Source organism: Phacochoerus africanus, chromosome 11, assembly GCF_016906955.1.
Source record: "Phacochoerus africanus isolate WHEZ1 chromosome 11, ROS_Pafr_v1, whole genome shotgun sequence".
NCBI lineage: Eukaryota > Metazoa > Chordata > Mammalia > Artiodactyla > Suidae > Phacochoerus > Phacochoerus africanus.
The window spans coordinates 633105-658394 of record NC_062554.1 but is presented as its reverse complement, the minus strand read 5'-3'; the positions used below and the strand labels follow the sequence as shown (position 1 = coordinate 658394).

Here is a 25290-nt window from a genome sequence, read left to right as displayed (position 1 = left end):
AAGGGAGCTCAAGGGACTCCGACAAGGCTCTTCCAAATGCAGGGGGGGAAAAAAAGGCTGGGGAACTAAAGAAGTCACTGCACAGACTAGCTCCACTGGCTTAAAAAAAACAAAAACCACTGCAGACAAACAGAAAAACCGATTTGAATTACCCAAGAGAGAAACTCTCCCAAGAGTGCGTAAGCTGCGGACGGAGAGTTACTACCCCAAGGAAAGTCCACTGAGCTTTTGAGGGGCCTTTAAGAACAGGCTTCGAAGGGCAGAGACGATCCCAGGATTGTGCCAAAGAAAAGGGAGATGCCCACAAAAGGAGAAAGAGGTCTGGGCAGGCCCTGCGCCCCGGCCTGCCCCCCCACCCCACCCCCGCCCGGGGGGTGGGGGCAAAAGGCTTTCTCTAGCGGGGAGCACACAGTGAGGTCAGCAGACTGGGAGCAGGTGAGGCAGCCTCACAGCAAACTCAGCCACTGGTCCAAAGAGGAACAAAGACCCCAGAGCTTCTTAACCTCAGCAGATTTACATTCCACTTGAGGCGCCAAGGCACACGCTCCAGAGAACTAAGAGGAGTTCCCACTGGGGCACGGTGGGTTAAGAACCTGACTTCAGCTGCTCAGGTCGCTGTGGAGGTGTGGGATCCATCCCGGCCCCATGCGGTGGGTTGAAGGATCCAGCGCTGCCGCAGCTGCAGTGCAGGTGGCAGCGGAGGCTCAGATTCAATCCCGGGCCTCGCATGTGGCCAAAAAAAAAAAAAAAAAAAGCAAAAGATCCAAGAAATCCAGCATCACGGGAGGCCCACAAGCTCCAGAAGCAGTGCCGCCCTGCCTGGAAGATGTTCCCTTCCTAGAGGCCAGGACCCAGGCCCACCGTCACCGCGCAGCCAGAGGCAGGTTCCCTGCTGGCTGGGACCTGAGTCCCTCACTAGGCAAAGTCTATGCAACAAGAAGTTAAGCCAAAGAAAGCGGATTTTTTGGGGGGTGCTCCTCCTCATGTGGAAAAATTGAGAAAAAAAAGCAGCGAAAGGAGGACTGAGCTCCATGGCTACAGGGAGACCCCCCCGCCCCCACCCCAGGCCTCTTCTGCAACCAAAGGCAGAAAGCACCAACTACTGTAAACAGACACGGGGAGCCAGCCTGCCCGCCTCGGAGGGGCCAGCACACACCCTTCCCCAGCAAGGCCTGGAAACGCAGGAGGCGGGGGTTCCCTGGACAGGACCGGAGCGGCAGGCAGGGCACGGGGGAGTCCTCCCAGGCTAAGTTCTCAGGCACTCGGGGCTCACGAAGACTCCCGGCACAGAGAGCAAGCGGAAGGTAAGGCTGGGATGGCAGCGCTCCGAGGAAAAGGCGGTTTGCCCAGCGCTCCCAGAAGAAAACCACCACGCAGAGCAGCAGGACCCCCTCCCAGTCTGAGCACCGCGGCCACGGGCTGCACGCCCGCCTCTTCGGCGTGGATGCAATAAGCAGCTGCCCTGAGAAGACAGGGGGCCTCTGCCTGCGCCTCTGCCTTGAGATCATCTTGGAGAACCAAACAGGGCGACCCTTCAGGGGAGCGGTTCTCTTAAACACTAGCTCAGTCACGACGAAGGCCGCATCATCCCCAGCATCCGTCTCAAGTCCGCTTCTACCTGTGCAGCCCTGGCCCTCGCCCGGCACTCGAGCCACTGGCAGGCAGGCCTGGCAGCACCCTTCCTGGAGGCCTCACCCGTCAGACACCAGAGCTGCGACTCCTGCGGTCTCCTCGGCCTGGCAACAGAACGAAATGCTGAACAACTCACCCCTTCTCTCCATTGACCAGAATATTCCGTCCTGCGTGAAGCACACCGACTGCTGTTTTCATGAACACACCTGGCGGAAGGCACTGTCAACAGTAACCGCGGTAAAGCGAGAAACGAGAGAGACAGGCAAGGTCCTGTGCTGTCCAAGAGAAATTCCCAAACTGACCAAGAATGAACTGCATGTGCTAAGTCTTGATCCAGAATGTTTCAAATCTAAATTCCCTTCGTAAAAGATGAGAATAAGACGCTTTTCTCAGAAAGAGCTGTTCTTTATTATTTTTAATTTATCATTCTGCTTTTCAAATGTCCTTTCGTATATGGTATGGACAGTGATGGGTTTTAGGTTTTCGTATGTTTCAGGCCTCTTTTCCCGGGGAAAATCTTAAAATCTAGGAATTCTATGTTGGCCTCAAAAACAACCAACCAACCCCAAGCTGTGTCTTATGAAAAGCAATATCCTGCCGTGTGCGGGTCATTTCCCCTTTGCCGCAACAGAAATAACCGGTGGCAAATGAAGTCAGGAGCCGTTTCTTTCAAACCGCGGCCAAGGCCCCGACGCCTGAGCATAAAATCCCTCTGCGGGAAACGGAGGCAGCAGAAGAATCTTCCTGGAGGCCGTCCTCAGTGTCCCCGCATCAGCATCACTCCTCTCCTCCGGTGCCTCCAAATAAAGCGGCCTCGGGTTTTTCAGAGCGGCGGCTGGAGGCCACAAGCTCCCTCATTCAAGCCAGGAGATCGCTCCTGACCGGGGATCTGAGCACCAGGAGGCAACGCGAGGCAGCAGAAAGGGTTCTGGAATCAAACGCACTTGGGTTCCGACGCGGGATCGGGGGACAGTCACTTGATCTTTCCGAGTCTCGATCTCCGCCTGCTCGAGGGGAACCGAGGAAAGCGGGGAGCCGTGACCGCTGCGCAGCCCCTCCCGCCCTGACTCCCTGACGACGCCCCTCCTGCTGCCCCCAGGCGCTGGGCTCTTCAGAGGCGTTTTTGAAAACAGATTTGCTGGAAACGACGAGGCCGCGCACACCTCTTCCCGCAGCAACGCCGCGCGCGCGCGGCCTTCCCGACTTTGCCGCCGGCCGCATCCCGGCACAGCCCCGGGCTCCGTTCCGGGCTCTGCTGGCAAAGGCCCCGGGGAACCATTCATGGTATCAGTGTCCCTCGTCTGCCCAAGAGCCTGGAAGCAGGAGTGATGAGGCGGCTCAGGGCTGAGGGCAGGACTCTCAGCGTCACCCTGGAAAATATGACAATGTGGAAAACGGCTCCTCCCGCACTTCATGTTTGGGTGGCGGGGACCCGGCCCTCGGCCGGTTTCCTCTCGGAGTCGGCTCTGTCCGCCAGGCATCAGGCCTCCGGAACTCTGCTGAGCACACGCTCCAAACAGGCAACTAAAAACGGTCATCGTGTTTTTCAAGACGACATACAGTCTCGTCTTCCGGCGCTCCTGTTTGGGTCCCGATTAAGGGAAGCCTGTCCATGAAAGCCCGAGAATGCCCAGCACCCGACGGGCCAGCAGAGGGACGGCTCATGCTCGCTTTGCTGCCCCGCGAGTTTTACGCAGCTAAATTCCTTCTAACAAGGGTTATTCGGGAAGTGAAAATGTTAACTTGGATTGAATCTGCAGAATTTTCTAAGTTTTTCATGTAAATACACTCACAAATTAGAAAAAAACAATTGTTTACTGGCCAAGAATCTCAATTTTTCATTCCAATATTAAAGCTACCCTTTTATTTATTTATTTATTTGTCTTTTTGCTATTTCTTGGGCCGCTCCCGCGGCATATGGAGGTTCCCAGGCTAGGGGTCGAATCGGAGCTGTAGCCACCGGCCTATGCCAGAGCCACAGCAACTTGGGATCCGAGCCGCGTCTGCAACCTACACCATAGCTCACGGCAACGCCGCCGGATCGCTAACCCACTGAGCAAGGGCAGGGACCGAACCCGCAACCTCACGGTTCCTAGTCGGATTCCTTAACCACTGTGCCACGACGGGAACTCCGAAGCTACCCTTTTAAATGCCAGGCTGAGGGCCTCATCCAAGCCTGCAGCCAGGGCGGATGCCAGGCCCCGGGACTGGCCAGCTCGCCCCGGGCTGCCCTGGCGACTACAGGAGAAGCTGTGAGAGGACAAGGCCCCGGGCCTCACGTCCCTCCCGAGGCCAAATGGACATGAGGCCTCCGCGTGCCAAAGAGGAGGATCAGCCACTGCAAGACGGGGCCGGGAAGGAAGGAGTGGCTTGCTGCCTCTTGCGGGCCCCGGCAGGACCCCCTCAAGAGACCCCCACCCCCTCGCCTCCGCTGTCCAGGCCGGGGGTCGACTGTCAGGTTGGCGTCCGTCGCCGTCCGCCTCACGGCACTCCTGCCACCTCCCCCAAGTCTCCATGACCTCTTATGCCCCCAGGCCTTTTGCACACACTGTTCCCTCTTCCTCGAATGCCCTTCCCTCTGTGCTGCCAGCCAGCTCCGAAGTCCCTGGACTCGGCTCCCCCGGCACTCCCCTGCTCACTGGCTCTGCCCCGGGGCTTCCTCTGCCGCGCTGCCTCTGAATCCTGCCCTGCCCTGGGATCACGCTCCATTGTAACGGTTCACTTTCCATGTGCGTCCTAAGCGAATTTTACGGAACAAGTTCTCCCTCCATATATTCAAATTCACATTTACATTCCTGCATCATAGACAACAGTCTGGCATACTGCAAACATTGGCATTTATACATATTGACATCTGAAAATGAAACTGCATTACTCTGTTAAATGAATTCAATGAAAACTAAACACCACAGTGCCTTAGAATCCATCACCACTGTAGCTCCTGCCGTGGTGCAGGGGGTTAGGAATCCAGCTGCAGCAGCCCTGGTTGCTGCCGAGGCGCCCAGAGCACTGGGTTAAAGGATCCAGCACTGCCACAGCTGCAGCTGAGATTCAACCCCAGCCCAGGAGCTCCCATGTGTGGTGGATGCAAAAGTAAAAATAAAATCCATCCTCATTCATTTAAAAAAACATGATTTTTTTTTTTTTTGGTCTTTTTTAGGGCCATACCTTCAGCATATGGAGGTTCCCAAGCTAGGGGTCCAATCGGAGCTGTAGCCCCCGGCCTACGCCAGAGCCACAGCAACGCGGGATCCGAGCCGCGTCTGCAACCTACACCACAGCTCACGGCAATGCCAGATCCTTAACCCACTGAGCGAGGCCAGGGATCGAACCCCCATCCTCATGGATACTAGTCAAGTTCATCAACTACTGAGCCATGTCGGGCCCAAAAACATGAAGTTTTATACTATTCGTTTTTCTCCTTGTACACTTATCATTTTTAATTCCTCTTTAGAATTTTCTCCTAGTATTTATGCTTTAAAGTGTTTTACTGATAAACCTATGATACTTCTCTGCAATGTTATTATACACAAATATAATTTTTTACATTTTCCTATGACAGTAAACTCTAAAGTTACACAAAATTTTCTTCTCTGGATTGGGGTTTCATTACTTTTATTGTTAATATGCAATTGATCAAAAATATTACGAATTTGTATTATTAAATATGAATGTTATTAACCATAAAAAGAAAATTTCTATTATTTATTTTATTGTCTTTTTAGGGCCGCACCCATAGCATATGGAAGTTCCCAGGCTAGGGGTCAAATCGGAGCTATAGTGGCCAGCCTACACCACAGCCACAGCAACGCCAGATCTGAGCCTACACCCCACCTCCCAGCAACACTGGATCCTTAACCCACTGAGTGAGGCCAGGGATTGAACCCGCATCCTCACGGATCCTAGTCAGATTTGTTACTGCTGAACCACAAGGGGAACTCCAAAATTTTACTGTAAATGCATTAATTTTCCGTTTTTATAGTTACAAGTGTCAAGACATTTTGTTCACATAAATAACTAGGATGGGAATGAGGGAAATTTTTGTTGCAGCAAGTATCAGTCAGCCTTTGAACCTTGAACTAAATCCCAAAATTACACAGTGACCTATCATCGAAAAATATTTGTAAATACCAACTGACAATTCTTCCAGTTCTCTTGAAAGTAAAAACGAATATCCATCTGATTTGTAAAAGGATTTGTTACTCGGGGTCATTCATTTTCTTAAAAGTATTTATAACCATTCCTTTGTTAGCCAACGGGGAGGTGTGCACACAGACAGCAGATTCAGGACGAGAGGCGCTATGCCCTCCTTCTGGCACGAGAGGGAAGAGTGACCGAGAAAGGGGCGTCTTGGGCGCAGCTGCACATGCACAGGCCCGGCGGCCTCGGCGCCCATCGGCTGGCACTCCAGAAACAGGACAGATTTCGCATCTCTCGGGTGCCAATGACGTCCCCTACAAAGGCTTTCTCCTATTAGGAGAGGGCTCTTCCTTCAAGTTAATCTTAACAAAGATGAAAGGGGAGCTTAGAGTTTCATTTCTCTTATACGAAGTAATTTTCCAAAATGAGGGGTCTGTAATTCAAATGTGGCCATTAATTAATGCAAAAAAAAGGGCTCAATTCCTCAACCTTTATTTTTGTTTTTGTCTTTTTGTTGTTGTTGTTGTTATTGTTGTTGTTGTTGCTATTTCTTGGGCCGCTCCTGCGGCATATGGAGGTTCCCAGGCTAGGGGTTGAATCGGAGCTGCAGCCACCGGCCTACGCCAGAGCCACAGCAACTCGGGATCCGAGCCGCATCTGCAACCTACACCACAGCTCACGGCAACGCCGGATCGTTAACCCACTGAGCAAGGGCAGGGACCGAACCCGCAACCTCACGGTTCCTAGTCGGATTCGCCAACCACTGCGCCACGACGGGAACTCCTCAATTCCTCAACCTTTATAATGAGCCTGAAATGAAACTTCTATATTGAAAGACTTCTCAAAAATCTCAGTAAACACAGCGAAATAGTCTGCAACCATGAAAGGAAGATTAGCAACTAAACGTATAAGAATGAACAAATAAGAAAAAGATGTATGCAGTCAAAGAAAAAAATCTTATTGTAGAAAGAAGAACAAAGCCAATTCCTTTCAATGAATGCCTTCCCCACAATAAACAATCAATCAACTCAGAGTGGCTGAAACAGACATAACTACATAAGCACAGGTTGCAAAGCAAACAGTGGAATCATAAGGTCTGCACGAAATCAATGAATAGATAAATGTAATAAAAACAGAAGTGAGGCTACAGAGAAAGCTAATCAGAGAAAGATATCATACAGAGATCTTTTTAACGAAAGAAATAGAGAAATTCAAAGAATATGCACAAAACGACGGTCGTGTGAAGAGATGCGGCTCAGAGACCCACCCAGCAAACAACACAAGTCTTTGAACGAATGGCCTCAAATCTATGATTAAAAGCGTAATAAAAGCAAACTGTGCAGAAATGTCAAAAGGGCATGGTCCAAAACCAAAAGACGTAGGGAACCTTAAAGACAATTAAGAGCCAGAAACTAACATTAGGACATTCTCACCTTTTTTTTTGGTTTTTTTAGGGCCGTGCCTGAAGCACATGGAGGTTCCTGGGCTAGGGGTCGAACTGGAGCTGTAGCTGCCGGCCTCATCACAGCCACAGCAATGCGGGATCCAAGCCTCGCCTACAACCTACACCACAGCTCAGGGCAACGCCAGATCCTTAACCCACTGAGAGAGGCCAGGGATCGAACCCACAGCCTCATGGTTCCTAGTCGATTCGTTAACCACTGAGCCACAACGGGAACTCCATCACATTTTCAAACATGAAAGAAAAGAAAAAAACTGCATATAGAGAAGATCCAAATTTGAATTCCTTCCCATTTTGCAAAGGATACAATTAAAGCCCAGAGAGCCATTAAAAAAAACTCAGAAAGGAATTCCCAATGTGGCTCAGCAGGTTACAAACCTGACTGCTATCCATGAGGATGCAGGTTCGATCCCTGGCCTTGCTCAGTGGGTTAAGGATCTGCCATTGCCATGAGCAGTGGTGCAGGTCAAAGACCTCAGAACCAGCACTGCTGTGGTGTAGGCTGGCAGCTGCAGCTCCAATCTGACCCCTAGCCTGGGAACTTCCATATGCTGTACCTGTGGCCCGAAAAAGAAAGAAAAAAGAAAAAAAAAACCTCTGAGAAAGTATTTTACCTGAAATTTTTAAACAAGGTGAGATGACTCCTTCCGAAAATGAAAAGCAATTAAGAAATTTACCCCTCACATATCTCAGTTCAAAATACACCTCAGGGAGTTCCCGTCGTGGCGCAGTGGTTAACGAATCCAACTAGGAACCATGAGGTTGCCGGTTCAATCCCTGCCCTTGCTCAGTGGGTTAACGATCCGGTGTTGCCGTGAGCTGTGGGGTAGGTTGCAGACGCGGCTCGGATCCCATGTTGCTGTGGCTCTGGCGTAGGCCGGTGGCTGCAGCTCCGATTAGACCCCTAGCTGGGGAACCTCCATATGCCACTGGAGCGGCCCAAGAAATAGCAAAAAGACAAAAAAAAAAAAAATACACCTCAAAAAATAACTTTAAATGAGACTTAAATCTTTAAGTTTAAAAAATAATATCCAATACCCAAAATCAACAATTTCTTATTAAAAAGATAAACAAAATGTTAAATAGGGAAAGAACAGCCGTCAGGGATAAGCCATCAGTAAAAACTCGGTAACAAAAGAAGCGACAGAGAAGGAGAGCGGCAGCGTCGGAACTCGAAGACACATGAGCGGGGATCTACAGTGTCACTGGCGTCTACAGAAGAGGCAGGGCAAACCAGTGGGCATTCTGGCGGCATCACACAGATGCCCACGCACACATCCAGTTTAAGGAAAAGACATCTTTGGACAAGAGAGGACATTCGAACATGGCCTGAGTAACAGATGATATAAAGGAATTATTGTTAATTGGTTAAATGTGATGAGAGGGTTTTGTGTGTCTGTGTGTGTCTGTGCGTGTGTGTGTGTGTGTTTGGCTGCACTTGCAGCATGCAGAAGTTCCCAGGCCAAGGATCGAATCCAAGCCACAACTGCAACCCTCATTGTGGCTGCAGCAACGCCGGATCCTTAACCCACTGCACTGGGTCAGGGATCAAATGCACATCTCCACAGCAACCCGAGCCACTGCAGTCAGATTCTTAACACACTGCCCCACAGTGGGAACTCCCGCCTATACTCATAATTAAAAGAAATACTAAATTTCAATCAGTGGTCGGGGAAAGCGACGTAATTCTTCCTACCCAAGTTGCAGGCCCTCTGAATTCTATCCATGAGCCTACAAGGACCACATCGTTGTGCAAATATTCATTAAAACATCTACAAGGTGAGAGCCACTGCGAGGCACTGAGGACACACAGAGGGGGCCCGTACAGTCTTTAAGCTACGCAGATTAAAACAGTGTCGCATCACCACCAGGACCGCTCCAGGGAGCAAAAGTCTAGAGACACACCTAAACATACCTATGAATTTAGCATATGATTAAAACTGGCATTTTCAAAGCAGTGAGGAAAGAATGGTTTCCTCAACAAGTAACAGTAAGACAATCCCTGTGCGCAAAAACAGCAGAGTCGTTAAGAGCAGGGGCTCCAGGATTCAACCACCTGAACTTGAATTCTATTTTTGCTAGCTGGACAACCTTTAGTCCATTCGCAGTAACTCCAACAGCGAAAACAACAATGCCCACATCACAGGGTTGCCCAAAGCACTAAATGAGTCATCCAATAGAAGCAGGCGCCGGGAATCAGCGCCTGGCACACGACCTGCACCCGAGAATGGTAGCTATCATTACTATTTCACAACAGAGCAAATTCCGGGTTGAGTCAATCTTAAAATGCAAAACCTAACAGCATAAACAAGTTAGGAGAATATATAATGAATATTTACTAATCTTGCTAAAGGAAGATCCTTCTAAGAAATTACACTACAGGTAAAAAGTTTTGTTAAAAGACCAAGAATCTTCACTACATCAAATCATTTTATTTTATTTATTGTCTTTTTGCCATTTCTGGGGCTGCTCCCGCGGCATATGGAGGTTCCCAGGCTAGGGGTTGAATCGGAGCTGTAGCCGCCGGCCTACGCCAGAGCCACAGCAACACCGCGGGATCCAAGCCGCCTCTGCGACCTACACCACAGCTCACGGCAACGCCGGATCCTTAACCCACCGAGCAAGGCCAGGGATTGAACCCGCAACCTCATGGCTCCTAGTCGGACTCGTCAACCACCGAGTCACGACAGGAACTCCCATCAAATCATTTTGAGTTGGCAAATCAATAAGAATAAAATGTAAAACCATGAACATGTAAATTACAAAAGAAATATAAATTAAATGGCACCAAACACGTGAGGAAATACACAGCCTCAGGAGCCAGCACACAACGCCAAATAAGACAACAATGCAACACCACTTTCACCTCATCGGATTTGCAGATGCTGCCATCATCCTCTTCGTCAGGCAGGAACGGCTAAAGCCAGGCCCGCACTCACCCCGGGCAAGTGTACCCACCGGAAGGGCTTTCCGGAGGGCAGTTTAGCTAAATGCCTCAAATCCTCTGAGCACGTTCCTCTCCTCACCGACCCGCTCATGTCTGTGAACGTATCCTCCAAAAAACCACACACGCGGCAGGACGTTATCACGGTGTTTTTAGAACAGAAACAACAGGTAGGAAACCAAATGCAAACAACGTGTTGAAGTGGGGACTTAGATCTCGCGACTGTTCGTTTATTTATGTCACAGTGTTGGTACAAATTCTGGCATGAAAAGTATACAAGGGTCATCTCTGTATGGTGGGACGAGGGGTGATTTTTTTAGTCTTTGTTTTCTAACTTTTCTGGAAAGAATATGAATTACTTGTATAAAACTCAGATAAATAGGGTTCGTACCCCATCCATGGGCTCTTGAAAGTGGTGAACAGAGGAGAAAGACGTGTAAAGAAGTAACTACGTGTAACAATCATGCCTCCGAAGCACACGGCAGGGCTGGACTCTGTCTGGAGATGAGTTTGGAAGGATGAACTTGCCAGGGAATGAAGTCAGAAGCCAAGAAAAGAGCAAGTGCAAAAACCGCAAGCGAGCAAAGCCTGAGTCGGAAACTTACGCGCCTCTCAGGCCGGGAGGGGCCAGGGGTGAAGGGAAGCAAAAGCCAGACGACAAAGATTTTTCAACGAGCTGCTAGATGAGTTGGGATCACCCCACCAAAGAAGATTCAATAAAAAGCTTTTGTGATTCACTTATAGGAAGATCAGAAAAGGCAAGAGAGGAGCTCCCTTGTGGCACAGTGGGTTAAGGATCTAGCGTTGTCACTGCAGCGGGCCAAGTTGCTGCCGTGGGATGGGTTCGATCCCTGGCCCAGGAACTTCCACATGCCACAGGTGTAGCCCCCCAAAAGGGGCACACAAATGGGAGAGAGGTTAGGGCGAGGACCCAGAAGCCACCCAGGAAAAGAAAAGGCACCCTGTGGGCTGCTGGGGACGCTCGCGTCGTGATCTGAGGGGCAGAGTCACATGGCAGACACAGCCCACGATCGAGTCCACGAAGTTCCATGCTTCCTATGTGCACACTTGGCTGCGTGTTGTAAGAGAGTCCTGAGCAAGGAAGAACGGTAACTGTATTGGGAACGCGCTCTTGGGAGAAGCCTGGGAGACTGACTGAGGAACATTCCGAGACATTCAAGCCGCCTTCCAGGACTTTAAACGGGCTGGAGGCAGCAAGACAGCAAGGAGGCTTTTGGGAAATGGGACGGGCAAGGCTGCCGGAGCACGGCGACCGAGAAAGGGGGGGGGAGTCCAGGTGACTCCGCAAAGGAGCCGGACAGGCTGGAGGGCAGAGGGCAGCTGGCCAGGCTACGCCCGGCGAGGGAGGGTCTGGGGTTCGGGGGGTGCCTGGCTGTCCAGCGACACTCATGAGACACACCGACCACGTGCCAGCTCGTCTTCTGAGCACTTCACACGCAGGAACTGACTGCCCCTCGCGGGAACCTTAGGAGGTAGGCACTGTTCCCAGGGCATCTCACAGATCAGGAGACTGAGGCACCGCGAAGATAAATTACCTGCCTGGCATCAGACAAAATAAGAGGCAACAGAATGTGACCCCAGGCCATCTGCTTAAGAGCTCATGCTCTTAAGGGGACCACTGAGACACAGGCGATGTGGCCTCTGACATAAACAGCTGAGGCCCTGGGGAGACCTGACATCTCACAGGAAGAGAGCACACAAAGAAAAAGAATCATACAACACGCTCCTTCGCGCCGTCATGAGGCTTAACTAAGGAGACATTTGATGCGCAGGTCACAGAGTCAGTACTCAATCAAAGGAATCTATTAAGCACAATTCTTCAACTAGATAATATCTGACAAAAGGACTCACTGGACTAGATTAAAAGAAGTTCAGGGAACATAAAAACCACATTTAATGTGGGGTAACGTGCAATGTCGGTATGGAAAAAACGACAGGATACTTGGGGGTCAGTGCGGAACTCTGAGACACGGTTTGGGTGTTAAAGCAAATTCACTGAACAGCAAAAGGAGATCATTTTTTAAAAAGCAGAATGAAATATAGCATGTAGAGTATGATCTTGTTTTGGTTTAAAAAAAAAAAAAAAGGAGGAGTTCCCGTTGTGGCTCAGTGGTTAACGAATCTGACTAGGAACCATGAGGTTGTGGGTTCAATCCCTGGACTTGCTCCGTGGGTTAAGGATCCGGCGTTGCCGTGAGCTGTGGTGTAGGTTGCAGACGCGGCTCGGATCCCGAGTTGCTGTGGCTGTGGTGTAGTGTAATCGCAGCTACAGCTCCGATTCAACCCCTAGCCTGGGAACCTCCATATGCCGTGGGTGTGGCACTAGAAAAAGACAGAAAGACCCAAAAAAAAAAAAAAGGAGACTACAAATATGTCCACAGAAGCTTAGAGAAAGTTCTAGAAGAGGGTGCACCAGACAGTGGTGATATCCAGGTGTTGGGAAAGTGAAGCTTTAAAGTTTTTATAATGTACTACAATGCACAACAGTATGTTTTCAAAGGCACCAATTTAAAGTTGAAGATAAAGATAATTTTATATTCCGTAGTTTTCTATTAAAGGAGCCCACAGACATGAAGCAAGCAAACCTCAAACCGTGTACAGGCTGGTTCCAGATGCCAAGCCCAAGAGGGAAAAACAACCTCACTCCAGACGGCAATGCGAAGGGTCAATGAAACACCCTCTTCTGCCTCCGTCCTCTGCTCTGAGTGGCTGCTTCCCAAGTGATGGGAAAATTCAGCAGGACTGCCTCCCTCTACTTCGTGTCATTCATTCTAAGAAAACAAGACACATGCCCCTGCCAGCATCCCCAAAGAGCCAGCAAAGCAGGCAGAGGGGAAGAGCCTGAGAAATACTGAGCCCCACGTGCCCTGTATCACAGGGCAGGCAAAGCAACCTTCCGAGGAAAGAAAAAAGACCCCTTGGAGAAGGCTCTTCCTGAGATTTCAAACTTAGAGCTTTCATCAGGAAAGGCTGTCCTTCCCAAATGTAATGCAAAGAAGCCAATTTTCATTTCTCTGCAATTTAAAGTCGGGCCCCAGGACAGAGGGGAGGGGGGAGGGGGCCGCTGTGGGCAGAACAAATGCAGGGCTTACACCGAGAGGCCCACACTCGCCTTTGGCCGGGAATCCCAGCAAACTGGAAGCCGCCAGATGGACGGGGAAAATCCCAGTCACCCAGCCGAGGACCTCCTCGGTTCTCATGCTCCGCAAAACTGCCTGAGCCTTCAGCAGATTGCCTGTCACGCGGCAAACACTCAACAAGGGAACCCCGCTTCGGGGAACCCCGGAACTAAGGGCTTGTGGACTGAGCCGGGCGACCTTAGGGGCTTTCAGACCTTAGTGCAGAGTAGCATCAAATGTTGATACACTCGAATGCCAACAGTGTGACCAAAACACTGGTCCTGCTCATTAAGCACCTGCTGAATTTAAACGCGCCAGGACGTTCTCTGCAACGCAAAGTCTCCGACCCGGTATGAGCCATTATTTGAAGCTCTGTGTTCTCCCTTTCTTGCTGACTTTTAAAGTTTTCCCTTTGAGATGGAAAAAGGTTCCCGAAGATGGAGAAGCTGTTAAAGCATCCCACCCCGTGCCAATTCCCTGGCCTAGAAGGGCTGTATCCCTCTACTCCCTACAGCTCTGGCTGAAAAGTGGTGTGGACTCCATGCCTGGGCCTGGCCTTCAGCACAAGCCACCCCAAAGCATTTGTAGGCCCGAGAGCCAGGTCTTAGCTCCATCAGCTTCTTGCGTCCTAAAAAGAGAAGCAGGTGGAGGGTGGGGTCGCCGGGTGCCTGACCCGCTTGGCCCCCTCTGAAGCTGCCCCTTCGGCCCTCGAATCCTCATCAGCGTTTCTCCTCCACGGGGATTTCTCCTATCCCTGCTTTCCTAAGCTGGCCCGGCTTCCTTAAGAGCAATTACCACTTGGACGCTAAACTGTCATTTATGGCCACATACAGAATGAGGGGAAGAGCCGAGGGCTTCTTACTCCCGCCTCTCTTAGAAACCTGGAGACACCGGCTTTACCAAAGAATCTTCTGTCATCTTCAAACGTCCCCATTTCCCAAACCAGAAAACAGGCTGAAATGCTGCTAGGCCCCTCACCACACTAATACCTCGGTTGCTACGAGGGCCTGCAATCCTCCGAGGCTCCAGTTTCTTGCTCGACTCCAATCCGTTTTCCACGCTGCCCCTCACGTCGCCTTCACTGGGGAGAAAAGACAGACCACGACTTGAGGCATCCTCACATTCCTCCCCGCCACGACATCAGGACTCCCCAGGGTCCGGTCCTCGCCTGGCCCGGCTCCCCGGCTCCCCCGCATCTCGCACACAAACCTCTGGTCAACCGGGAGGACCCGATGTCCACCGCAGTCTCGCTCTCACAGCGCGGAGAGGACAGCGGACCACGCAGGGACCGACACACCTGGACGCCAGGCACGGCTCTGACACAAACCAGCTGAAGGCCTTTGCCGCCCCGAGCTCCATCTCCCTCCTCTCCACGAGCGGAAAGACGGAACGAGATTTTTTTTTTTCCCATGCCCATGGCATGCGGAAGTTCCCAGTCCAGGGATCAAACTCACAAGAAAGCCATGACCCGAGCCACTGCAGTGACAATGCCGGATCCTTTAACCACAAGGCCACCAGGGAACTCCCAAACCAGATCATCTTAATAGTCCTTCCAGCTTTAAAAAGAAAAAAAAAAAAAAAATGACGCTAGGATTCCTCTATGAGCAGCCAAATCTATCCTTCCTTCAAAGTCTACGAGTCCTCCCAGAATGTTCTCTAAGCACTCTCGTGTACCCGACTCTTTTTCTGAACTTCTTTCTCCATCTGGAATTCAAAAACAAATCAAATTCATTCAACCAAGATCTTCTGAGCATTTTCTTGGCCACATATCATGGCAAAGCCTTGGTAAAATACACGTGAAGTCAGGGGAGACCTAGGCCTGCACGATCCCTCCCCTGCCCTCTCCTCTCCCCTGTCCCACATGCCAAGCAGTCACATTACACACGGACACCCACCGCACGACACCACTTGGTCACTGAACGAATGTTTAAAGGAAACTTTCTACGTCCCGTTCTCAAAAGGAAAGACCAGCAAACAGATGGACCAACTCCCTAACCTCATGGTGTTTATTTTTGTAAAAGCAGATAGGGAAAGACACACAAGTGTGTTATGTAAGTTCGGGAAGGAAGACAAAGCAAAGATTAAGGATGGACGAGTTTGCAAAGGACGGTCAGAGAAAGCCTGGGGACGAGGTGCACGGAAGCCCCGACACCGACGAGAAGAGAGGGTACCAGCCGGCCGTCTTCAGGCAGAGGGGCCCGCGTGCAGGGCACGCAGGGCAGAGGCTCGAAGGGCAGAGCCGGGAGGAGGAGGAGGGTGGTGGAAGGGCTGGGGTTAGAGCGCACAAGGACGCGGCGGGAACTGCGAATTCTTCCTCCCCGTGTGATGGGCAGGACGCCTCGTGCGGGCCAGCGTCAGCGGTGAACGTCCACTCTGGTTACGATGTCGAGAAAGGACAAGGAGAGAGGAGTCAGGGCGGCTGGAAGGCGAAACAGAACCGTTAAGAGCCTGGCATCCAGTCTCCAAGGATCCGAGTGCACCTCTGGGCTTTTCCGTGTGGGAGCTCTGGGCCCTCGGGAACGTTCGTTTCTCTGTCCCTGGGTTTCCGCATCCTCACGTGGGGATGACAGGAGCCTCGACGTGAAGCTGTCGGAAGGTTCGACGAATGCATGCAAAGCCCTCAGACTCGAGTCCGCCCCAAGGAAGCAGCCACGAAGGCTAGTGCTTTAGAGCCACCAGGTCGCCCAAGAAAAGCACAGAGAGAGAGAAAGAGGCTGGAGCTGAGCCCTGGGCACACGGACGCCTCCGCGGGCCTTGGCCAACCCCAGGCTGTTCCACCAGCCTGCATGTCCTCAGCCTCGCCTGGGGCCCCAAGCCCTGCCTGTGACTCACAATGTAAAAATGTAAAACTTGATAATTAGATACTTTCTGTAGTTCTTTAGGCAACAATGACATGGTCCGAGTTCAGAGGGGTTTTATCCCCACACGCCTGTGTGTCCCCATCACGCTTGGCGTAGAGCCAGACACACACCAGGGTGTTCACAACTCACACGTGGATACATCAGAGAGATGGGAACAAATTTTTTCTGTCTTTCTGCCTTTTTTTCTAGGGCCGCTCCCCGCAGCATATGGAGGTTCCCAGGCTAGGGGTCTAATCAGAGCTGCAGCCGCCAGCCTACACCACAGCCACAGCAGCGCGGGATCCAAGCTGTGTCTGTGAGCTACACCACAGCTCACGGCAACGCCGGATCCTTAGCCCACTGAGCAAGGCCAGGATCGACCCCGCAGCCTCGTGCTTCCCAGTCGGATTCCTTAACTACTGCGCCACGACGGGAACTCCAAGACGAAACATTTCGAAGCCAGTGGTACTGTACTTGCCCTGGGGGAAACATCTTTTCCTTCCTCAAGGAGTGACGTGGACGAGGAGACACCGTCCGCACAACCCCATCACGCAACCGTCAGGCCCATGGTGGCAGCGACGGTCCCAACGGCCAGGGCACCTGCCACACCATCTCCCTCCGGGCGTCCAGTCCTCACGCGTGGCCGATGAACCTTCCTCTCCCCTCCTTCCTGGAGATCTGTCCAGGCACAAAGGCCTCTCACATCCAGCAGCACGTGCACTCAGCCTCCCTATCCTCAGTTCCCACAGCCCCCGAAAAATCTGGACACTGAACCCAAGACATTCCTTAAGATACAACAGTATCAAAACCTGGGTGAAAAAGAGGGAAAGAAAATGGGGATAAGCCAAGAACACATCCAAAAAAATCACCTGGGAGGGCCCCGCCCCGCCCCGCCCGCCCATGTCCAGGGGCCACAGGGTCTTCCGGCGGTTACCGTACGTGTAAAATGACCTCAAGGGACGCGTCTCCAGCAGATCAAAGGTGCAAGTCAGTGAGCGGAAGAAGAGTTCTAAGAGTGTATCTCTTGACTCCGCTTCCACAGAGCCATCTGCCCTCTGTTTTTCTTCCCCATCCCACCCCCGCCTCCCCACAGCCCCAGCCCTGGGGACAACCACAGAAAACACTGCTGAACCTCCAGGACCAGCTCTGGATGTGGCTTCACCCAAGTGTGAGGCTCAGATCCCGAGACCCGCCCTGGCCCCCCAGGGACCAGGACGTGGGAACTATGCAGGCAACGTGGATGTGGGCAGAGCTGAGCCCAGAAACTGCTCCCAGAGTGTCTATTTCAGGGTTAGAGACCAGTGAGAAAGCCAAAGGGCTGCTACATGTTATTTTATCAACAGCTCTCAGCAAAGCTCTCTCCAACTCATTTGGACCACTTAGCTACCTTAGGGATTTTAAAAATGACCTAAGATACAAAGTAGCCTCTGCCCATCTCCCAGGACTGCTCTCCCCCTCTGAATAAACACTTTGGTCCTAAATTCTAGTCTACTTCACAGGGATGTGGAGAAAAAACGGCAAAACGAAACGCTCTGGGCTGATATTTCTGATTCACTGGACATTAAGGACTCAAATGAGCCACACGTGACCCCTAAATCCCATTCTTCCGCCCTCTTCCTCGCCCTATACAGCACTGCCTAGTCGCTGTGAGCTGGCTGTCCTCACTCCTAGGTCTCCGTGCAGAGATTCGAACATCCACTGAGAAGCCAGAGGCGTGGATGCCCCTCCCATCCTAACACAACATTTCAGAACCGCCATCCCTCTGGATCCCGCCGTTAGCGTCACTCCGGTTTGGGTGGAAGCCCTTCGGGCTGGGCCCCCAGAGCCCATCCCCGGCTCAAGGGGCAGGACCAGACTCTCAGGAAAAACTTCTCCCAGCAAACATCATTACCACTAACCCCAGTGGGCATTTTCTAATGCAAGTGACAGCACCAGCAACAGCAAGTGTAATCTCAGGTGACTAACAGCCAAAGAAACTGACCAGGCCCTGGTGACTCACTAGAACACACCCACCCACTTGAGCCTCCTTAGCCGGGGTCATCTCACACCCAGAGCAGAAGCCAGAGTGATATATAAACAGCCACTTCCCCATAGCAGTGCTCTAAGCAGGGGGTATCCAAAAATTACTTTGCATCTAATTTCTTATCTCTACTCATTCATTGATTCATCAAACACCTAACATTAAGCATGTTCATGGAAGAAAAGCAGTAAGAAAACAGATGCTTCTGGAGAAGGTGTGGAGAAAAGGGAACCTCCTACACTGCTGGTGGGAATGTAAACCGGTACAACCACTGTGGAAAACAGGATGGAGGTGCCTCAGAAAACTGAACATAGAACCATCATACGACCCAGCAATCCCACTCTTGGGCATCTATCCAGACAAAACTTTCCTTGAAAAAGACACACTCGCCCCTACGTTCACTATTCACAATAGCCGAGACATGGAAATAACCCAAATGTCCGTTGACAGATGACTGGATTAGGAAGAAGTGGCGTATATATACGCAATGGAATACTACTCAGCCATAAAAAAGAGTAATGCCACTTGCAGCAACATGGATGGAACTAGTGACTCTCATACTAAGCGAAGTCCGTCAGAAAGAGAAAGACAAATACCATATGCTATCACTTATATCTGGAATCTAATATACAGCACAAATGAACCTTTCCATAGACAAGAAATTCATGGACTTGGAAAACAGACTTGCGGTTGCCGAGGGGGAGGGACTGGGAGGGACTGGGAGTTTGGGGTTAAAAGATGCAGACTTACTGGGAGTGGGTAAGCCACGAGGTGCTGCTGTAGAGCACAGGGAACTATATCCAGTCACTTGTGATGGAACACGATGGAGGATAACGTGAGAAAAGGAGTATATACATAAGTATGTATGACTGAGTCACTCTGCTGTACAGTAGAAATTGACAGAACACTGTAAACCAGCTATAATGGAAAAAAGAAAAGTCATTAAAACAAGAGGACAGATGCTCGAAAGCACTAGCCAGTGCTTTTTCCCAAGCAGATCTTCAAAAATCCCGAACGTCAGAAAGAGCTTGTGAATGACAGTGACACAAAGCACTTCCTTGAAGACCAGTGTCTGACAAAACATCCCAAGACACTGACTCCTTGATCACAGGCGACTCCTGCTCCGCCCTAGGCAGCCTCCAGGAAAGGGAAGAGTCGGGAGGAAGGGAGAATGACCTAAAAACATCCATATTCAAAACTGGCCTGAGCTAAGTTAACACCTGAGATCCCAACTTCACGTCAAGGAAAGCCAAAAAGCCACCAACACTGACACGTGTCCACTCAAAGTCGCTTCCAGAACACTGACCATCAAGGGTCCTCAGCATATTCTAATCACACGGCCTTTATCACCAGGGGTCCCTAGAGAGAGTTTTCTTTCTTATGCTAGCAATGAAGGGCCCAGAGGATTAGTTCCATCATATTTGCTTCGGGTCCTAAATTCTGGTTTAAACAAATGATCCCCACACAGTTAGAAACGCCTTAACTGGGTTAGTCTGTTACTTTTAGTGCAATCTTGCAAAGGCTGGATTCTTCCTAAGTCCTTAGAAGATTCGGGCAAAATTCTCGTAGTGATATTTTTTTAAAAGCTCATCTCCAGAGTTTACATACGTTCCACAATTACTCATTATGACGGGGGAGAAAAAAGGCACAATTACCAAAAGGCTCCCTTCAATCTGAAAGCTCTAATTGCCTACATTCTCTGATACTGACTTCCTGCGTAAAACAACATAGCATAATCATAGGTCTACAAAGCAAGCCTTAAAGAAAAAAAACAGAGCAAGTTCAGCTTATTTAAGCCAGGGCAAAGGAAGGGAGGGACAGGTGCAAAAGGGACGACCTTTGGTAGCTGACTGAGGACCCGGGAGAGACAACCCGTTCGCTGGGTGACCAGCCGCACTGAAGAGGGATGAGGAAACGGTGAGAGAGAGAAACACTCAAAGAAAACTCAGGCTAACTGCCAGGAGATAACCTGTGAGCATCAGTCTGGAAAGCTCAGAAGACATTTCCTGGAAAGGATGTAAAGTCTCTTGAGAGAGATTTAAGGGCATCTGGAGTAGAGCACGTTAAAACAGTCAAACGGTTCTACTAAACTAGGAGGTTACACCTGAGTGTCAAAAGGATGTTCTGGTCCTATTTTTGTAAGCTTTTGACTATCTCAGAAAACCTAAATCATTCCTTTAATAAATTACATAAATGACAAATGCGTACCAAACATAAAGCCATTAACAACTGTGTGAGCAACGAGCCGAAAATGCAACCAAATACCTGACATTTAAAACAAGAGCACTGCCAAAGTCTTCTTTCGAGACCCCGACTCTCAAAACGAACCTCAAGAGCATTCTCACAGAAATCCACACCAAAAGGCCACCAGTCAGCTGACAATGAAATCTGCCCTTCTCTGCAGGAAACCCTGGAGGCTTTTCCTTTCTCATCTCTAACCTCGGGCTACAGATCAAACAATGGCCTTCCTGTGATACTAGATACAAAATGGGATAAGGAGCCGAAAGACTGCTCAGGACCCCAACTCAGCCGGTCCTGGGGTTTCCCTGATCTGCAAGAACTAGATAGCGGAGTTAAGACACTTCTCCAACGTCCAATTCCAGACACGTCTAAATCAGGGGCAGAGCGGGAACCTCAATCCCTATCTTTGGACTCCGACCCCCTGCACTGAGAGGTCACATTCCTCAGAGGTCCAAACCCCAAACTGAGGTCACACACCAAAGCCCTAATCAGTAGGGCCAGCTCTCCCGCGAGAGGCTGTTAAAGGAACTAAGAGCAAATCTTGGTTTGCACTCTTTTATCCTACAAAAAATAAACCAACAAACTAAGACACAGGGTTGGCTCTTACAGGAATTAAAAGAAAACTTTCTCTTGTTGTCGAACTTGATTTTTCCGACAGCTGCCATTTTTTTATGCAATCTCCTTGTCCAACGAGGAACAAGGCTACAGAGCGCCGACACGCGCAGAGGAAAGGTCTGGAGGTTTGCACAAGGAAGAGCAAGAAATCTGGACGGTTTTCAACGCGGAAACATTCCAGCAAAAGGCTCCACGAGCTGCTGCCCTTCCTGAGCCCGTGATCTGCAGAGAATCAAAGGGCTATAAACCCGGCATTCAAGGGCCCCAGCTGTACCTAGGAACAACACGATTCACTGGTGAGAAACCTGGCTGAGGAGAAAGAGCCCAGCACATCTCCAAATCCTGGCTCTCCTATCCCTCCCAAGGACATGGTAACCCCCCAAAGGCGTCCTATTGCGCCTCCATAACAAGAAGGGAAATGAATGTACATTGTCCCTCAAGTGGGATCGTCCGTGGGAAAGGTACTCTCCGCTCATTTTCACCGCGCTAGCACCCAGTGTGAAAACTGCTGGAGAAACAAGGGACTGCCGGGGGGGAAGGGCATCTCAACCTCAACGAGATCTTCCGGGCAGTGGCCCTCGATGGGACATCGACTTCTGCCCGATTACAACACTGACCTCCACCCCCTCGAAGGCTGTCACCAAAGCGGTGGGAAGCACCGGGAGGACACAAGAGACGGAGCAGCAGTCGGGCTGCTCGACCTGCACACGCCACGTCCACGCTCACCCACGCGGACCCAGCTCTTCTCTGACCCCCGGCAGCCTCGTGGTCTGGGCCACCAGTTCTCCCCCGTGAACTGAGGCATCGAAGGGGGCAGAACCCCAGGCAAGAATGCCCACGGCCAGATATCCCGCCCACGTCACGTCCTTTAACCTGCTAATTAAGAGCCACATCCTGCACGGTACCTGCGACACGTGTCACATTCCTATACACAGATGTCGCATTAATCTGCTAAAAACAGTTTTGCCCGTCACTTCTTTTCTCAAAAATCTTTAAAAGCTGGACAGTGTTACAGGATAAAGTTTTTTTTTTTTAAAATCAACTATCAAGCCAATCACATTTTTTTTTTGCCTTTTCTAGGGCCACACCTGCGGCACATGGAGGTTCCCAGGCTAGGGGTTGAATTGGAGCTGTAGCCACCGGCCTACACCAGAGCCACAGCAACGTGGGATCTGAGCCGCGTCTGCAAACTAGACCACAGCTCAGGGCAACGCCAGATCCTTAACCCACTGAGCAAGGCCAGGGACCGAACCTGCAACCTCATGGTTCCCAGTCAGATTCGTTAACCACTGTGCCACGACGGGAACTCCACCAATCACAATTTTTAAGTGTTCAGTAAAAAATACCCTGAAGATACAGCTGCCTTGAGGTTGTCTACCAAAAACGGTTGCCCCTCTGGCCCAATTACTGGATAATACCACCGTGCCCCTGTAGGTGAGTAAATCTGTCCCATGTCTTGAGGGGTTTCCAAGGATACTATTTTGGGGGTAAACGAACCTGAAGACTTTGGTCTAAGTCTTCCGGGGCGCCAAGCCAGGCCAGCGGAGCACAAGGAGGCTTCTCCACTCCACACACTCAACACACTCTTTTTCAGCTCTTGCTTTGTGCGGTCCTTAAATCAGCCTGAGACACACCACGACCATTCTGGTCGCGACCTCTGATGAGCCTTCTGGAACCCAGACTATTTCTGGTCCTGTGGAAACCCTTTTTCTGAACTCTCCTCAATGCTGGGACTCACCTTCTAGAATTACACTTGGAGAAAAAATAAAACCACTAGACTCGCTTAGGTTTTACCCTTGCAGCCCTACCTTGAGACGGCCAGCTGAAGCGAGGGCACCTAAGGACAGCTCAAAACAGCCTGGAGGTGGGCCAGCCACGTCCTACCAGTGCCCAGACTCTGCCGCCCAAAGAGCAGAAGCACCTGCATGGGGATAACAGGAAGCCCTGGATGCGGCAGTAAGAAGGCGAGTTCTCTCACGCAGCGAAGCTGTCTGACTCAGGTTCAAGCAATCATAACCCATCCTCATTACGATCCCAGGAAAACCCCATCATCTCCTTGGAAACACTTGAAGACGCCCAGTGTCTTCGACTCTACAAGCTACTAAGTTCTTTAATAAGGCAGCGTAAGTGTTGGCTAAAGTGCGTTCCTTTAGCCTTGGGTCACTTAAAAATAATACACCTTAGATACTCAGTGCACTCCAGACCCGAAGGGCCGGAAAGCACAGGCAATCGTAAGCACAGTTTAATTTGCTGAAGGGACAGCGTGCGCAGTTATTTTCCCTTTGTTTGAAATGCGTGTGTGTCTGTGTCTCGAGGGACCCCGCACACAAACGACCAGGCACGAGCGGCATCGGGGACCCGCCGAGAGCCCCGCGCCAGGCGGGCCGGGGTCTCGGCTCGGCGCCCCGCAGCCCGGCCCCGCCCGCCGCCCGCCGCCCGCCCCCGCCGGCGCAGCCCGGGAAGCGGGAGAGCGGCGCTCGCCACCGCCGCCCGGAGGGCCCGCAGCCGCCCAGCTCTCCGCGCCCGCGGAGGCCCCCACCCGGAGGCCGGGCGCCGGGACGCAGACACTCACCGGGCTGGGAGCCCGCGGCGAGCGGCCGGGAGGAGCGGGACCCGGGCCGGGAGGGCGGCGGCCGGGCGGGGCGGGGCGCGGCGCGGCGGCCGCCCGGCCGGGAGCGAGGGCCGCGGGCGGCCAAGCGGGCGGGGGCGCCGGGGCGGCGGCCGGGACGCACTCACCTCGGCGCCCCCAGCCAGGCTGGGCGCTCGCGCGGCTGGGGGCTCGCTGGGGCCGCGCGGCCGGGAGGAGGAGCCGCGCCGGGGAGAGGGCGGTGGGCGAGCGCGCCTCGGCGCCCGGGGCTGCCGCCGGGCTGGAGGGGGGGAGCCGGGAGGCCGCGCAGATCCGGGCGGCGGGGGCGTGGAGGGGGTGTGCCTCCGCCCGGGACCGGGTGGGCTGCCGAGCCGGGAGGAGGGGGAAGCTCGCAGGCTGCGGAGGGAAGCAGAAAGCCGCGCGGCGAGGGCGCCGAGGGGGCTGGGAGGGCGCCGGGGTGGGGAGGGGGAGGGGGCAGGAGGAGGAGGAGGAGGAGGAGGTGGCCCCCCAGCTGGACCGGCCCTCACCTCGAACCCTCCGACCAAGACTCGTCTGGGTCTGGAGCAAAGCACGAGGGATCTGAAACTTTATGTCATTTTCTCATACACACGTGACCCCCCTACAGTCCAGATGGTTTCAATCACTGGAGGAAAAAAGCGGCTCTGCTGGTCTGCGTGAAAAGCCGGAGCTGGGCGAGTCTGGGAAAAGCTGCCTCTACAGCCTGCCTGCCTGCCTGCCTGCCAACTAACCGACGAGCTCTTTCCGTTCTCCCAGCCCGAGGCTCGGGAGCCCTGCAAAAGCCAAAAGCGCAGCGCAAGAAGCTCCGTTTGGTGGGGCCGCAGTAGCGGAAAAGCCTGAGAGCGCTAGAGTCCCAAGGCATCTGAGCTGAGCGGAGACTTCTAAGGGCATCCTGAGAATTTGTTTAAAATACGCCATTAGCTTACAAAGCCAAAAACTGGAAAAGGGTGGCATGCAAGAAGCAGCAATGGAATACGGCCAGTGAGAATCTGTGACTTATCAGTGGAATTCTGAAAGAAACTGTTAACCCAGTAGGACCATCCACTTGGAAAAGAATCATGCAACTCACTTAAAATCAAAACCCGGACCTACTCAGTGGATGTTAGGAAGCCACGTCACCTAATTGCTCATTCCCTAAATCACTCTAGATGGAACTGGATGCTGAAATGCACAAAATTGACGTTCACAAACCTAGCTACATTTTGAAGGAACAAACATGTATGAATGACCATAAACAGACTCTAAGGCCAAGCCAATTCAATTGTCACATATCCTAAAGGAATATTTACTCAGCTCCAGGGCAAGCATCAAAAATATGGGCTGTTTAAGATACATCTTGGAAATAATTTAACCTGTTCATGGTTCAATAGCAATAGTTGCAAGAACCAAACTCACGGTCTGCTGTTCCTTTGCCAAAAAAGTCATCGATGTGAATTACCAGTATTAACACTTTATCTCAGTAATACTGGTGCCAGAGGAGACATTAGGTCTCTCTAGCAGGAGGCTTACACACCATGGGACCCAGTTGTCTCTGCGTGAAAAAGAGGTCAACTTTTGTGACTTGGTTCTACGTTAGGAAAACCCAAGTTTCCATTTTTCTACTGGAAAACACTAGACAACCTGAAACACGTTTCACTCCAAACTCAACATC

The 25290-nt window shown here is 51.5% G+C and overlaps 1 protein-coding gene across 2 annotated transcripts in view; it reads right to left on the bottom strand.

The window, feature by feature from the left end:
• DENND2B (DENN domain containing 2B) overlaps nucleotides 1-24210 on the bottom strand; it is a 141823-nt gene extending 117613 nt beyond the window's left edge. The window contains exon 1 of one of the 2 annotated variants that reach the window (XM_047752519.1): nucleotides 24149-24210. The gene's annotated coding sequence lies outside the window, so the exon portion shown is untranslated. Of the gene's footprint in view, nucleotides 1-23770; nucleotides 23789-24148 lie in introns of those variants that run through there. The other variant, XM_047752520.1, reaches the window with a different exon arrangement.
• Nucleotides 24211-25290: the final 1080 nt, after the last annotated feature.